Source organism: Aptenodytes patagonicus, chromosome 1 (genome assembly GCF_965638725.1).
Source record: "Aptenodytes patagonicus chromosome 1, bAptPat1.pri.cur, whole genome shotgun sequence".
NCBI classification, from domain to species: Eukaryota; Metazoa; Chordata; class Aves; order Sphenisciformes; family Spheniscidae; genus Aptenodytes; species Aptenodytes patagonicus.
This window is the reverse complement of record NC_134949.1, coordinates 154,097,421-154,111,111: the sequence shown is the minus strand read 5'-3', so window position 1 is coordinate 154,111,111 and position 13,691 is coordinate 154,097,421.

Sequence of the window (13,691 nt, the reverse complement as noted above, 5' to 3'; positions counted from 1 at the left end):
CAGATTTTCTTAAAAATCTGAGCTGTTAACACACTACAACATGACCATTTAATCGCCATCACTTAACATCTATGCACATAATTGTCCAGTTCGCAGCTACCTATTTGCACTTGTAACAGAGCTGGGTATGGCCACAGGAGGCTGCCAGGCTCTGTACAGCTCGTTTCATGCGTGCCAAGGAAGTCGAGAGGAGGTCAGGTTCCTCCTCCAGCTCCCGAACCATTCTTTGGTGGGCAGGCTCCTGCCAGACAAAATCACATGTGGTCGTCCTTAGGAACTTGGTGATTCAGCTTTTGAGGAACAAATATTCAGCTTATCATTTTGGTTTTTGGAGGTTTTGGGGGGTTTTTTGTTGTTTTTTTTTTTTTTTGTGGGAAAGTGGCAGTTACTGAGCCAATGTTACTTGATTTTCTAAAAACTGGGATCAGTAAAGATTTGGCCTTTGGATTTGGTGAGAGCAGCATGAAGCCCTAAGGCAACTGGGGAGTGTTTATAGGTGACCGCTGTAGCTGGCTGCCACTGAATGCTGACTGCTCACATGACAAACACTGGTGTTCAAGACTGATCAGATTAATTAGTCTGTCAGCATGGAAGGATCTGGTTTATAGCCACTTGACTATTTGTTATGGGGCTTTTTCTCTGAGCACTGTTAACCAAATACAAATGCTTGAAAATTGCACTATTCATGAATCAAGTGAATATGGAGAGAATAATTGTCACTTCCCTAAAATGCAACAATCCAAAATGCTTTGTATAAGCATATAGGATTAGAAAAATGCTGTTCTTTTCCGGTAATTTATTTTATATTGTACTGTATGATAGTCAGTGTGGTAAAGACCTATATCAATTTCAGCATTTCATTACACAGTAGCACAAAACATAACGTCGTATAATAGTTTTCTTGCTCGAGAATAGGCGACTCTATCTCAGACCCCCCCCTCAGAAATCCACAGTTAAATTACATCAAATGTCTCATACTGTTGCAATCAAAAAAAGCATTTTTATAAAATCCAATTGGGCAAAATTAATTACTTCTACATAAGCCAGGTTTCAACAGCAGAAAATTTTACAACCAAGCTAAAATCTCGTAAATGCTAATTTTATGCACGTCATAGAATTTCTGATGACAAAATGAAACCTTTATCTTATAATAGTTTCATACTGAATTCTTAAAAAGGACAGGCTTACAAGCAAGGATAATATACATGTATTTATATAGATGGATTTCCCTATCCCCAAAGTACATCATCAGTGTATTTAGATGCATATGCACAACATACAAGTACGTGTGTGTGTGCGCGCGATTGTGAGTCTCTCTGCAGACAGTGATGGTGTTATACTACCTAGCAGTTGCTTGTAAGACGCCATGCTTGACTTGCACGTGCCTTTATTTTTGTAAGTATTTTTTTCGATGTAACAGAAGCAGTTTTTACTAAAAATCCATGTTCTTAAAAATCATCAGATCCTGTCCTCCGAGGTGATGTTGATCAATTTTGTAATTTTGATATGATGAGATAAAGAGGCAAACAATAAAGCAGTAAAACCCCTGAAATTCTCTCTCCACTAAAGAATCTCTTAAAACTATAGCTCAGGTAGGTTTCTGTTACAGCAATACTTTCACAAGTATTACACAAGCTACCAGATAACTCAAGTGACGGATGAAAGCTTACGCATTGATAGAACAGGAAAGTCAGGAATGGAGTATCAAAAATACTCCTTAAAAGTAAAACCTTTAGTAATTTCCTTAATCTTAATATTTATGGAAATAGTCAGTAATATGGACCAGGTCATGTTATGACTAGGTACTAAACTGTAATCTGATTACATGACCAATTTATAAAGACATTTTTTAATAATAAAATCTTCATGTCTGCTCTATGTATGAAATAAGATATGACAACGGTCTTCGTAGGAGCCAGAGAGAAAAAAAAACATCGTAGCTATGTGTTTTGCCTCAAAGAAAAAAGGCATGTGACCCTACTGGCTCTGAGAACAGCTGTGACAGTAGTACTTCACATTTCTACAGTGCTTTTCACATCACAATTTCAAGGGGAAAAGAAAAAGCACTGGTTAATGTATCCTCCCCTTGGGTGCTAAATCTTGTTGTCCCTATCTATGTTTGAGGAAATTTTTGAGCACTCATTGGAAAGTTTAAATTCCTTTGGTTTTTGGGAACCTGGATTAAGCTGGACTAGCCCATACGTTCCGAGGTCCGAAGGTCCCACAAGTCCCCCCATTCCATATGTGGGAAAGGGTGCGTTCAGCAATTCTGGAAATCAGCCTTCGTGAACTAAGAGAAAATTAAGACCAACAACACAATTTCAACTCTAGTCAAATTAGTAGAAATAACCAGTAGCGAAAACAAATGCACTACACCCCTTAATTTTTTTAAATTCATTTTTGAGGCCTTCTTTCCAGTGCAATCTTCATTCACTTTGGAGACTGGTGGAAAAGGATTTCAGAAAGTGTTCCAAACATTGCAAACATTTACTGGTCCCTAAACCTTCCTATGAGACCAGAACGAGTCCCAGCTCACTGAGGCAGCAGCATCAAGTCTTGCCAGAGAGATGAAGACTATGAGGAGGGTGAAGGGGAGAGAGAAACGAGTAGTCTGAGGAAGCAGGTAGGTTTATCAGCCCCGAGTCCAGACGCTGTTACAAGCACTGTGTGGTACAGCATCAACAACTGCATTTGCTGCTTACCCAAAGGGAGACCTTGATATACTCGTTTGTGCGTTGGTGGAGTAAGCAAATATTAAAATTGACACATTGTAAGAGGGTTTTCTCAGCTGCACTGAATAAAAGAAAAAAAAAACCCAAAGCTTTGTCAGGTTGAATAAACCACAAGGATGAAGGGAGCAAAGTGATAAAGACCTAGATCCAAGCTACAGAAACAAACATGAAAACACTTTTTTTTTAAAGTGAAGGGGGTGTTGGGTCAGCCAGCCACTGCATCCGAGCTATGTTTTTGAATGAATGTGTGATCTTACAAAAACAGCTTCCCTGGTGGAAAAATGGGGGGAAAAGCTGTTGCGCTTTCTAATGCAAAACAACTTTGAATGGCAACATCAATTATTGGAAGACACTGGCATATTCATTTGGTCATAGTTCAATGATTTTTTTTATTTTTTAAAAACAGTTGATGCAAAAGAGTATAAATAAATGCTTTGAAAATCAGATTTGGACTGAAAGAAGACTATTCCAAAACATAGGTAGCACTGGAAAAAACATGTCTGATTTTGAATAATTGGCCTACAAAATAGAATTGTGCTATTGTCCACTTACTTTAAAAGGGGAATCACATGTATATATATATTTCAGCCTGTCCTATATGTTACCATTCAACTAATTTTTTAAAAAAAATATATATATATGCACCAGTTTTAAATAAAAATATGTATGAACTTCCTTGGTTAATGGCTTAGTTTTTCACTTTCAACTGGAAACTCTAAAACATTTCCTGTATCTTTGGAAGTTACTTACCAAACGGTAGGAAAGTGAAGCACGGAACAGTTACGTTTTCCTAGTCTCTTTCTGTGTACTGCTACCCCATATAAGTTATTTGCCAACACTTCACTTTCATAAGAATTTATAACTGCCAAGATTATACTTCCAGGAAATTCAATGAAAAAGTTGATTTAAATGGGAGAAAGTTAGCCCAGTGTTTAGCTTCTTTAAAAAAAAACCAACCCAAACTGCCAAATCCAGATTATTTCAGAACTTAGCAAAACTTATAACATTATTTTTCTTTTTTTGCTCACGGAGTTCTTCTGTAGCCCTTTGAGATGTAAATTTGACCTGATGACTCCCTTCTCTGGCTAATTAACACTGGCTTCACCATTCTGCTTTAGCATTATAATTGGCTCAACTTGCACAGTGAGTTTAAGAATATACTTTTCTCTTAATTGTTTGACTTCATTAAAAACCTCAGTATTTAGCTTTGTTTGCCTTTGCTAAAGAGATAAGTAAATTTTGGGGACGTGTTCCAGCGAATCATTTAAGCGGGTTCACACCTTAAAATGTGTGAAAAGCCCCATGGGTTTCTCCCATCTATGTTATATTCATCGCTGTGATATTTAAATGCTAAACAAATTTATTTCGTAACTTTGCTTTCCCTTTCCATCTTTCCTACTCACCTTCTTCTCCTTCTCCTCGCACATACTAGGTCTTCCTATGCTTTACTGGGGGCAAGCTCAGTCCAGTAAAGCATTTTGTTTGGAAACCACCTGAATTTGTATGGTATTCTTACCGGTGATGCTGTAGGTGTAGTGCTCTCGGGGTACCATGCAAGGAAAGGTCCTAAGGAGACCTGCTGCGTTTTACTGCACCACTCAACACCGCGGGGAAAAGTGGGCGAGTTTTCAGGCTCTCTCAAATTGCCGAGACCTTCGCCTACTTTTTCCAGTGATAGCCGATGTTCAATACAGGGAATCCCCTTTCCCCACGAGCCCTGTTAAGTTTGGGGTCGTTCCGGTACCTCTGAGTCAATTCTGCCAATTTGGGCCAGCCACTGAGATCTGGGCCAGCAAGCGTCTCAAGTATTGTGCTAGTGCCACAAGACAATACTTCAAGCTGAGGTTAAGGTGGGCCTATGCTGTGACGGGAGAGGCCTCTCTAGGCCCAGTTCTGCTCGTATTGCTCGAACAAGCAACGATAATGAAGGAGATCTGACCCATGACGCATCTTCAAAGGTGCTGAGAGACCTTTATATGACGTTGCTTTCACAGTGTTCCTTGGAGTTATTATTGGTTCCACCTACACTAATTCACTCTCACGGAGCCTGACCCAGAAAAGAACTAGTCCATGTTTCATCTGGCACTATCCTCAAAATTAATAAAAATGAGTGAAAAATAGCTGAAGAGGTTATTTTCTAATGTCTACCTTCAATTGGAAAAGGAAATTTAACTTTTTTTCTTTTAACTCCATCTGGTATTTTGCCAGGTGTAAGTCTTAATTCTGTTCACTGAAGAGAAGTATAATACTGTAATACCTGGGCACAAAAATTGCAAAGTGGAATAACCACATCCAGCAGTCTTTACTTGGTCTTTATACAAAGGTCCTTGTTAAAATGTCAGTAAGGCAATTTTAAAAGAACCTCCCGAGGGACTGGGTCAAGTTAAGGTATTTTGGCATTCGTGAAATAGAGCAGTGCTACGAAAGCTCAGAAAAGGCTGCTGAAGCTTGACAACCAGCAAGATGTTGTGTAGGTGTGTTTGTGAAAGAGAGAAGCACGCAAGAAAGTGCCCAAGGAAGTCTCGCTCGCCTGGAACTGGAAGCCAATTTAAAACTGTGTGGGGCTGACAGACTGAGCAGGATCTCAGTAGTCTTAATAAGCCTGGAAAAATACTTGCCATGCTTACCTAGCCAAATTGACCTCTCTTATCTCCTGGTTCCTTCTTGTGTCCACTTGTAAGATTTAAGTTTTACACCCTCACTTCACTGTTAGGATGGAGACATGTTTTATTATACTGAAAATTCTTGTCAGCGACTATCGCACACTTCCTTTCTCTGTCTGCATGGAGTGGTCACAACCTTGTTGCCTGTCCACAATGGCTAAAGATAGATTATGTCTGCTGCAGGAAAAACCAAATCAGGATCAAAGCAGTTTATTGATTTATTAACAGCACCTAATTAACTAGCAATCAGTGAACAATACTTTCGGGATCAATACCAGCAATACAACGGATAAACCACAGCACTAGACTTTCCCACATATGACATAGCATTTACCTGACTTCAAGCACGCCGACAGCTCCTTTGAAACCAAATCTATTGCTACATCAAGGCCACACAGAACTGCTTTTCCAAATTATTTGCTTTTAGCTCATATAGATTAATTAATTTCTTGAAGTGTTATGACTTCGTAGTAACTCTATCCAGTATTATGAAGGTATACGGAGATGCCTAGAAGTGAAATCCTCGGGCTGAATCCAGATACGGAAGCAAAGCTTTTAGCGCCATGATCAGCTCTCCCTATATTTGGTCCTGACCAGTAATTCCTCTGCCCAGTTTCAGCCCATTCAACATGGAATGTGAGAAGCCAGCATGAGCAAGGGTTGCCCTGTCAGAGACGCTGATACAGAAACATTTTTTCCTATTTTTACTTTTCCTTGCAAGAGCAACCTTTCAAAGATACTGACCTGTATAACTCCAAGTCCAAGCCACTTAATTGCAGATGCTGGGTTTTTTTGGGAGTGGGGGATTTTTTTGGAGTTGGGGGTAAGGCTGCTCTGGAAGTGAATGACTTCTGCAGAGCAAAGGGCCAAGGGATGCAAGTGATATGGGGAAATCATGAATGCATTTTCTTTCATCTTTTTCCCAACACCACCACATGGAATTGAATGACACATCTTCATTTCTTTCTGCATTGGCATAAAACCTCTTTACTCTTCCTTTTCGCAGTCACTTTCTTCTAGTGATGATGAATGTCGTACAAACAGCGCAAGCATAATAAATTGGTTCTTAATTTCCTTCTAGCTGATCTTGGATTTAGCTGGTGGCTATAAGTGAAGTAAATGTACTAGAACAATAAATGGTAGGTTTTGAAAATAAGGATCTGATTGTCATAGCCAAATAGTCATTATGAGTGTTAATCACCAAAACTGAATTCCAGCGTATACTTAACTGCACACCTGTCTGACATCTGGAAAATTGAACTAATCCATTTTCTGAAAGGAACTCCAACTTGGAAATCACATTTGCGCTTGGCAGTGTTATGCCTACTATTGTTACAAATAGCCCTGAAGATGATTAGAATGGAAAGGAAATAAAGGCAATCTCCTTTGTTTTGCAAGCTGTGTATTTTGTGGGTTTGACAGCATTGGGAGGGAGTTATTTGCCTTGTTTTATCAGTACATAGCTCACACGCGGCACCGAGAGGGCTCCCGCACTGCTTGCCCCAGGCTCTGCAAGCGGATAGTTACAGCATAGCTTTTGGCAAGCCGAAATGGCAGGAGGATCGGCAGCAGGGCTGGGGGGGGGGAGCGACCAGGGACAGAGGACCGAACCCCACCGTTTGGTGTGTTGCTCCATCCCTTCCAACTGCCCTTGCGACAACAGAGCGAACTGGGGAAGGCTTCATGCTGTGCCTTTTGCAAGCGTTGCAAACTCCTCTGGAAGATTTTGTCAGATTAAAATGGCCAATTTGTTAGTGGCACTGTTTCAAAATCTTCAGGCGAGTTTGTCTATCTTGAACAAAAAAGGAAAGAAATACATTTCATCACCTAGAGCTTCTCAGGACCGCCCTTGAGCCCACCGGCATCCAAATACAGGTTTTGCTGGCAAACCATAAAACTAGTGCCCAAGACTCAATGTGCCAGAGATTAAATGAACACGTTCATCTTAATGTGAATTCGTCTTACATCAGCTACTTTTTATTTTTTATAACTGCTAATTCTTCTCTCTGTAAATAAAACAGTATACCTTTTATCATTGGAAGTGACAGTTACTATAACATAATGTTGTATTTTCTTTCTTAAAAAAAATCTAGAGCATCTTACGGGCCAATGTATTTCTTCCATATGTCTTAGTTGTTTTGTCATAATAGCAGTAACTAAAAAAAATTACACATTACAAAAACTGAATCAGGCAACTGATTTTAATTTTGGATTTTTTAGTCTCTCATAATGTGTGATTGAAAGTTTGTGATGTGCTCAGTGTGGTTTATAAAACCCTGTCAAGCGCTTGTAACTTTGGCAAAGAAAGACTTCTTAATACACAGTTTTTAATGTGAAATTACCATATTTTCAGTTAGCAAGAGAGGTCTTTTTCGGCAGCTAAAATTAACTGTGGAAAAACGTTGGAAATGTGCATAGTAATGAGTTCATTCCTGTCAAAATGAAATCATTAATATTAATTTTTACCCTCCTCTGAGTGACTCCTGCACCATTTTTCAAGTTAGAAAAGAAGTTAACGAATTTGCAAGACCGTTTCCTGCCATACAGGGTTAGCAGGTCTCCTACCACCAGCAAAAGACTATTTTAAGTGTTGACTTCTCCTTTGAAAACTTCTTACTTCAGTGTTTAACTTTTCCTCTGATTATTTACAGGCAAAACCATCAAAATTACTGTAAGCCTGTTTACTTCTAAAACACATGGGATGTACAGACCTTGAGATTGCCACAAGATGGTCTTCCAAAAGGTTTTTTTCTACCAGCTAAGTAGAGCAATACATCTCAGTTCAGACTGTTCCCAAAGGACCTGTTTTCACTGAAGACAATGGAAAAATTCCCATTGATTTCAGCATGGCTGGATCAAGTCCAAAGTTCAGACATTTCCAAGAGGTCTCCAAGTACAGCAAAAAAATAGGAGGATTGAAGGGTCTTGATTCACTAGAAGATTTCAGTAGGTATTTAATCTACACTGATTTAATTACACTTAAGCATAAAATTAAATATAAGCATGAATTTAAGTGTCTTTGTTTAAAAGTTCTATTTATTTTTAAAAAATCACACACCATACTACAGCTGTGCTTACCAAGCAGGCAGGTGACATGGAGTCTCAGTGAAAATAGCTCTTAACAATAAATAGATTTCATTTCTGTGTTAAAAGTACAATTTTAATTCCACAGTGCATCATAAAACTTTTAAAAGATGGCATTAACAGTGGTATCTTTTAAAATTAAAAATGTCCCAGTATTTTTAACTGGATGTACCTTGTTGGCTTTTGTTTTAATTTGGGGGGAAGGGGAAATGATCAACTTTTATCCCCGTTTAATGCTAACTAAATATTCCTTAGCTACTGAAGTGACTTAATGACATGAGTATGTGGTCTTATCAAAGTCCCATTATTGTTCTGACAGTATCTCATTTGTATGCAAATCCACTTGCATGCAACTTATTCTTTGGCAAACGGTGCTAGCAAGCCAGCGAGCGTCGTTTTAATTATGCGCACGTCTCTGCGTAGTATATTTGTTACCGCATAGGAACATTATGCTGCTGTAACAACTACTGTACCTTATATCATGCTTATGAACAGTGGTGCAGATCATCCTGCAATTTTTATCGTGAGTGATAGACATGCTCTGTCAGTCACTGTCACCCAAGGGTAATCGCAAAACATAAGGCGTCCCTTTAAATAAAATATTCATGGGGCACTTTTTTTGTGATTTACCATCTTTTTCATAATGATGCCCACTGGATATCTGTTCAATCGGTGCCTTACCTTCTCTTACTTTGCATATTCTCGACCATCAAGAAAAATTAATCCTGTTAGACACAAACCGAAGGGGAGACCCCCATGCACCTGTAGGGTAGAGGACAGCTTCCGCTGGGTAGACGTAGGCTAGCGTCAGAGGACGACCGGTGTCAGTAGGTGTGCAGTGGGGGAGAGGAACGGGGTGTATATGTATACCCGATAGTGTGTGTCTACCCAAAAATAAGGGACTTTGCTAGGTGATTTACAGGCCCCTTTCTGACACCCCTGAGAAGGGCTTCCCAGGAGATGTGGCCCCTTGCCATGTTTCTGCGGTCTCCAGGATGGGGGAGACAGTCCCCCTCCTCGAGGCCCTATAGGCAAACCCATCCTTCTCTGTGGTTCATCCGGCTCGCAATATAAAGCTAACTCTGCTTTGTGTCATGAAGCTGGCTCGTTCACTTGTGATGCAATCCATGCTAGGGGAATGCTCTACAGGGATGAATATTGTCAGAGCTGGAAAAATGGCTTCAGAACTGCACGATTTCAGAAAAAAAAGGACTGTGTCAATGTCCCAGCTTCGAGCCAGGAAAGTTTTATTATGAATCTTCGGAGAAAAAAAAGTGAATCTATCAGTAGAAGCATAATGATGCAAAATCAGCCAGCAGAAATACAGAGGCATAGAGAAATACAGAGGCAACATCCTCCTCTGAAGGTAGCCTCAGCTTATATGGTTAAATGTATGTGGATGTGACTCTATAGCGCATCTACGTGTGGTGCTGCAGTTTGATCTATTTAGGAAGACAGGGCTGGAGGAGCTGCCTAGGTCATTATCTCCAGTGCTCTGCAATTGCTTACATCCCTGTATACGTTTATGTACATCCCTGTGCATGGGAAGCATAAAATCTGCATACCTACAAAGTTACCTTCATCTAGAGAAACATTTTCTGGCAACTGGGAAAGAGAGGCTCTAGTCAAACAAGGGAACAAAACTTCTGCAATTACTAATAAACCTGACAAACTGATTTATGGCTGTTTTTCTTGCTGTGATTTGTTGACAGATTGTTCTTTATGCAAAAATTACCAAGGTTTAAATCTGTATCATATGGCCTCTAATTCAACTGACAATATGTTACCAATTAAATTCCGCTTAAGCTATCATCAACTAGCGAACCACAGACTGTGTTAAAGAGAATGACAGTCAGATAGCCAGTAAAATCATTTGTGCCATGATTCTGAAGGCTGGCCTATGAAGGAGGGACATTAAATAACTACATGAAAGATAAAAAGAGCTTTTTTTTTTTCCCCAGTGAAAATGTAACTGCTGCCGGTTTTGCATTTAATGCATCTCCTGTTGGAGAATAGAGATGGGATTCCTGTCCTTGGTATCCCATACTGTTCTCACATGCAGAAGGAGCAGCACAGCAGGGTCAGTGGTTAGTGGGAAGAGTATTAACGAAACTTAACCATTTGCCCTTTCATTTGATCTTAAATTACTCTTTGGCTCGATTTTGGCCCTTGCTCTTCAGTATTGTTGTTTCCATTTGTAGGGAGAGGACAAAGAGTTGATCCAGGCAAAAAGAGTTGATCCCATGGAAAAAAGAAGGTGTTTCTAAATAAGTTTCACTTCCCCAAGTCATTTTCTTCTTCACTAAGGTGACAGAAGGGCCCAGTGCAGAGAGTGACATTGAACATCATAAAGAAAAATATAGGTCCTCACTCCAAATACTGGCCTCGGCAGCGCACAGCATGGGGCAGCCATGATGCCTTCCTTTCCAAATTCACACAGGCAACCTCACCCGGAAAAGATGCATTTTAAATGTTGCCACGAGATAAGAACTGCTACGCGTCAAGGACTGTGAGAGCTAAAAAAAAAAATATGTGCTTTTCTGAGCAGCCATTAGCTGGGTTTGTTCCAGGATGGGTGATAACTTGCTCAGAGCCAAAGTTCTGTGGCGTGAAGTGGGCTGAGGTCGGCTTATGCGGTGGAGGTGAGCTGATTCGTTTTCTTGGCTTAAACATGGTCGTGCCAAAGCACGGGGTTTAAACAGTACGGTGGGAGCTCGCCTGTAAATGCTGCACTGTATGGAGCTTCCTGCTGTGAGTTTTATCTGTCTCCTTATCTCAGCTTTAATGTTGCGGTTGTGTATTAAGTGTATGTGTGCTCCAGAGAACGGGTAGTAATCTTTGTTTAGAAAATAGAGCCTATCACTATGAACCCTAGTGAATTGAAAATTTACTCCTTTTCCCACTATATCATCATCGCAGTCATTATTTACTTAAGAGCTTTTTAATGTTTTGCTGTCTGTACTGATGACTGTGGTGTCCTAGGCAGGGACTAGGATTTGGGATCTCATCGTGAGGTGTCTCTAATGAATGCTTGAACTCCCCTTCCTTTCTGTACGTTGCAATACAACATCATAAGCCAAAAAAACCCCACTGAGAAGCAACTAAAATCATAACACTTTCAAAAATATAAATATCCCTCTTACCGAAGATTACAATGTAAATCAGGCATCTATTATTTCTGTGTCAGTATAATAATTTAAAAAGAATTTGCACATGATAAGAGGCATCCTCTAAGGATGACAAATTAGGCATAATAAAACAGCTAGGAGAGAACATAAATAAGAAGGCATTTGGGGCAAATCCTCTTCTTCCTCTGCAGTCACGCAAATAAACAGTTTGGGGGATATACGTCCCTGCTTACAACATGATAGCCAGTCCCGGAGAGGCTGTTAGAGATCCCATCAAGTCCCTTGTCCCAGCTCTCCTCCACAGAAATGAAGTAGGAGAGCAGCAAAGTCTTTGGTTCCCACGCTGCATCATGGCTTTGTGGTCATGAATGTGCAGAATTGCGCTGCCATCTTACACCTCTCCTTCATGGGATGGCACGCTGTGCTTGCTCTACAGGTGGCTGGGCCCAGGGTAGAACAGGCTGCCCCTCCAGTCATAAAATGAATATAATGGTTACATATAAAACTAGATTTATGCATCTGTAATGTCTATACGCATTTCTGTGAGGTCTTCATCAGCTCTTGTCTGTGCAGGAATATTCTGGTGCAACTCAACTGAACTCAGTTGAAGAACTTCACGTGTGCTCCTGTATGAAGTAAGAGTCAGCCCCTGCACTAGTCGATAAACTCCTTCATGCATCAGCATTGTCACGATGTAGTGGTTTTGCCTGTTTTTTTAAGCTTGCCTGGGCATCTGCATGTGGTGCTGGAGAAAAAGGCAATCCTGCAACATCAGAAAAAGCCCTTGCCGACTGCTCTGCTACAGTACATTTGTCAGTGCTTTCTGCTGCTCTGCCTTCTCATTAGGATTTTTTCCAGCTTATTTTATAGGTTGCCTTGCAGACCATGTGGGAATGCAGGTCACTTCTTCTGAAGAAGTTAGTCAGAGGGGATGTCACACCAGGAACAAGGATAGCTTTCTCTTCTCCATTTGCTCTTTAAGAAGCTGACACTGCAGTAGTCCTGTGAACCTCAGGTCTTTGCAGCCTGACCCTACAGGGTCTGGCAGACTGCACGTTGCCCGCTGGGTGTGTGGAAGTAAGATCCAGGATCCAGGACCCACTCCTCGTATTTGCCCCTGCCCCCAATTTCCCTTCCCACGGGCAAGCTCAGCATCAGAGTGCAATGTTCATTTATGGAGGAGAGGGGAGAGGAACAGTCACCTCATCTCAGTGCAGATAGTGTTTTACTACAGGCAAAAAGAGGACAGGATGGAGAAGTTATAGACCACTCCTTCTGAAGTGCTGGGTGGTCTCTTGGGGGTCATGTGCAGCTGATGTAAGTCATGGTAAACTTTGTTGTAAATCAGCACATCCTGGCCCCAGGATTAGCCATAATGGTCCCTCTGCTGACACCCATCTCAGCACAGCATGGGCCCTGCATAGCCCTCCACTGGGGCTCTGGAGGGGAACGTGTGTTTTGGGCTGCTGCTGCAGTGGGACATGTAAAGACCTTAGTGGAAACCTCCCTCCTTGGTTGTCGTACCCCACGCAGGGGCTCTGCTTGTCATTGCAGAGATTGCCATGGTCCTCCCTACTCCAGGTCACCAAGCAGATGGAAGCACGTGGTTTTTAATATGCTGGATTGACAGTGGTCAGTATTACAATTTAATTTGAATACAAGATTGCCACAATTCACTGTGATTACAGAGAAGTGTCATCAAAACACCAAAACTTCAGGAATGTCTTGCTGTCTTACATAGCAGCTTTTTTTTCTCCTTGCTTGATTTTTCAGATGAAGCTAGATTTGTTCAGAGGCTCGCTGGTGGTGAGTGCATGCATTAGATAGACATAACAAATAGCAGGCTGCGTGGTATTTTGCAAGATTTCCCTTCCAGCTCTACCAGCAAACAACAGAGATAACCGCTGCCTCCCAAATTTCCATACTCTGTTTCTTTCTGGGTCCGGTCCAACTTGCACTCGAGCTGGTTGGGAAATTTCCATTGATTTTCATGGACTTCGGACTAGTGTCTTTTAAGAGAAAAAAAATTAATTCCCCTCCAGAGCCAGAGTGGAGGGCTATGCAGAGCCCATGCTGTGCTGAGA